The sequence below is a fragment of the Anopheles moucheti genome, chromosome 3, assembly GCF_943734755.1.
Source record: "Anopheles moucheti chromosome 3, idAnoMoucSN_F20_07, whole genome shotgun sequence".
NCBI lineage: Eukaryota > Metazoa > Arthropoda > Insecta > Diptera > Culicidae > Anopheles > Anopheles moucheti.
Genome location: NC_069141.1, coordinates 16,349,187 through 16,352,871, shown reverse-complemented (window position 1 = coordinate 16,352,871; position 3,685 = coordinate 16,349,187).

The following is a 3,685-nucleotide window of genomic DNA, read 5'->3' as shown; positions in this document are numbered from 1 at the left end:
ATATACTTAAAATTTGAAAAAAAAACATCGTTTTGATTTACTTTGCGTTGTTGGTGTGACAATATGAGAAATTTAATGGTAAAAGTTCTTAAATATTCTGATGACATTTTTTTTTGATGAACTGGACAGTAGAGGATCAATCCCCTTGGAGGCCCAGGGCGGAATTATAGTTGGGGCCTCTAATTTTAAAAACGATGAAGGAGGGGGGAGGGGGGGGGGGCATTGAGGCCGTTGAAATGATCTGCAACCACATTTGTCCACTTTTCCTATGATAGTCCCGGTGCAAGAGTCGGTTCCTGTCGCGCGTCGATCGATCGATCCACAAAACATCTTTCGTACGGATTGTCCTTGGACCATCATTGCGGGCGAATCCTTCATCTCGCTCAAACTTTCCGCCGGCTGATACGAAATTCCATACAAACCATACATACTTTGTTGTAAAGGCAAGAGTGTAATAAAAAAACGATCAAACAAACAAATGAAACCAAACTGAAAATACTAACAGCAATGCAAATTAATTATTGTCTTTCGACTCTTAAATTCGCGATTTTCGTTTCGCAACAAGTACCATCCGAAAGTATTTTTATTGTTAAAACAGTACGTAAGTATAATGGGGGTGTATTATTTGATAAACGTGGTTATTTTTGAACATTTTGTTTTAAGAACTCCATCCTCACCATGTCGATCGTTCCACGCACATTATTTTCGTGTCTTGCGCATGCATTTAAATCTCCACCAGTCGATGAAAAAAATGCGTTTCCGAAATTCCATACAAAACGGGCTGTTTTCAGATTTCCTACACCAAGAGAGCATCCAAAACAGGAGGTAACATGTATGTCCCTGCAGCGTGCATATAGCTGAACCGCTCTCACGTGTTATCATTGCGCGTGATAGAAGAGTTTCTCACACGTTGGCTATTATTACAGGGTTTTTGGGAACTATATTGACATGTACAGCGTGATGTTGTTTGGCTCGTTTTGGTATCTCATATAATCGTCTCATATATCTCATATAATATAATATAATGCAATCATTGGAAAGTTATCGTTGCCAGCAACAACATTTGACGGTCATTCGATAGCTCTACCGAACTTGTCAACGCATATAGCTTTTCCCGAACAAAGCATCACCGAGCTGGACTTGTCAATACATACGACGCCAACCCTGCAACGCACACCATCGCTCTCTTCAAGATGAAGAATCCCCTCCCTCATTCGCATACCTGGCTTATCACGCGCTGCTCGCACTTAGCATCGGCAGCCGATCTCGCTCTCACCATTCGAGCGATACGATCGCCGTGTGTGGCTATGTGTAGCGTGTGTGATCTGTATCCACATTTTACTCAGGTGAGGGGAACTGTTTGCTCTTCGGTATGATCGCCTTGTGTGGTTTTGTGTTGCGTGTGTATGCACAACTGAGATAATCAGCTGCGTACCGTCGGCTGATACGAAATTCCATACAAAACGGGTTGTTTTCAGATTTCCTACACCAAGAGAGCATCCAAAACAGGAGCTGACATCAATTCCCCTCCAGTATGCATATTGCTGATCCGCTCTCACGTGTTATCGTTGCCCGTGATGGAAGAGTTTCTCACACGTTGGTTATTATTACAGGGTTTTTGGGAACTATATTGACATGTACAGCGTGATGTTGTTTGGCTCGTTTTGGTATCTCATATAATCGTCTCATATATCTCATATAATATAATATAATGCAATCATTGGAAAGTTATCGTTGCCAGCAACAACATTTGACGGTCATTCGATAGCTCTACCGAACTTGTCAACGCATATAGCTTTTCCCGAACAAAGCATCACCGAGCTGGACTTGTCAATACATACGACGCCAACCCTGCAACGCACACCATCGCTCTCTTCAAGATGAAGAATCCCCTCCCTCATTCGCATACCTGGCTTATCACGCGCTGCTCGCACTTAGCATCGGCAGCCGATCTCGCTCTCACCATTCGAGCGATACGATCGGCGTGTGTGGCTATGTGTAGCGTGTGTGATCTGTATCCACATTTTACTCAGGTGAGGGGAACTGTTTGCTCTTCGGTATGATCGCCTTGTGTGGTTTTGTGTTGCGTGTGTATGCACAACTGAGATAATCAGCTGCGTACCGTCGGCTGATACGAAATTCCATACAAAACGGGTTGTTTTCAGATTTCCTACACCAAGAGAGCATCCAAAACAGGAGGTAACATGTATGTCCCTGCAGCGTGCATATAGCTGAACCGCTCTCACGTGTTATCATTGCGCGTGATAGAAGAGTTTCTCACACGTTGGCTATTATTACAGGGTTTTTGGGAACTATATTGACATGTACAGCGTGATGTTGTTTGGCTCGTTTTGGTATCTCATATAATCGTCTCATATATCTCATATAATATAATATAATGCAATCATTGGAAAGTTATCGTTGCCAGCAACAACATTTGACGGTCATTCGATAGCTCTACCGAACTTGTCAACGCATATAGCTTTTCCCGAACAAAGCATCACCGAGCTGGACTTGTCAATACATACGACGCCAACCCTGCAACGCACACCATCGCTCTCTTCAAGATGAAGAATCCCCTCCCTCATTCGCATACCTGGCTTATCACGCGCTGCTCGCACTTAGCATCGGCAGCCGATCTCGCTCTCACCATTCGAGCGATACGATCGCCGTGTGTGGCTATGTGTAGCGTGTGTGATCTGTATCCACATTTTACTCAGGTGAGGGGAACTGTTTGCTCTTCGGTATGATCGCCTTGTGTGGCTTTGTGTTGCGTGTGTGTGGGTAACTGAGATAATCAGCTGCGTACCGTCGGCTGGTATGAAATTCCATACAAAACGGGCTGTTTTCAGATTTCCTACACCAAGAGAGCATCCAAAACAGGAGCTGACATCAATTCCCCTCCAGTATGCATATTGCTGATCCGCTCTCACGTGTTATCGTTGCCCGTGATGGAAGAGTTTCTCACACGTTGGTTATTATTACAGGGTTTTTGGGAACTATATTGACATGTACAGCGTGATGTTGTTTGGCTCGTTTTGGTATCTCATATAATCGTCTCATATATCTCATATAATATAATATAATGCAATCATTGGAAAGTTATCGTTGCCAGCAACAACATTTGACGGTCATTCGATAGCTCTACCGAACTTGTCAACGCATATAGCTTTTCCCGAACAAAGCATCACCGAGCTGGACTTGTCAATACATACGACGCCAACCCTGCAACGCACACCATCGCTCTCTTCAAGATGAAGAATCCCCTCCCTCATTCGCATACCTGGCTTATCACGCGCTGCTCGCACTTAGCATCGGCAGCCGATCTCGCTCTCACCATTCGAGCGATACGATCGCCGTGTGTGGCTATGTGTAGCGTGTGTGATCTGTATCCACATTTTACTCAGGTGAGGGGAACTGTTTGCTCTTCGGTATGATCGCCTTGTGTGGTTTTGTGTTGCGTGTGTATGCACAACTGAGATAATCAGCTGCGTACCGTCGGCTGATACGAAATTCCATACAAAACGGGTTGTTTTCAGATTTCCTACACCAAGAGAGCATCCAAAACAGGAGCTGACATCAATTCCCCTCCAGTATGCATATTGCTGATCCGCTCTCACGTGTTATCATTGCCCGTGATGGAAGAGTTTCTCACACGTTGGCTATTATTACAGGGTTTTTGGGG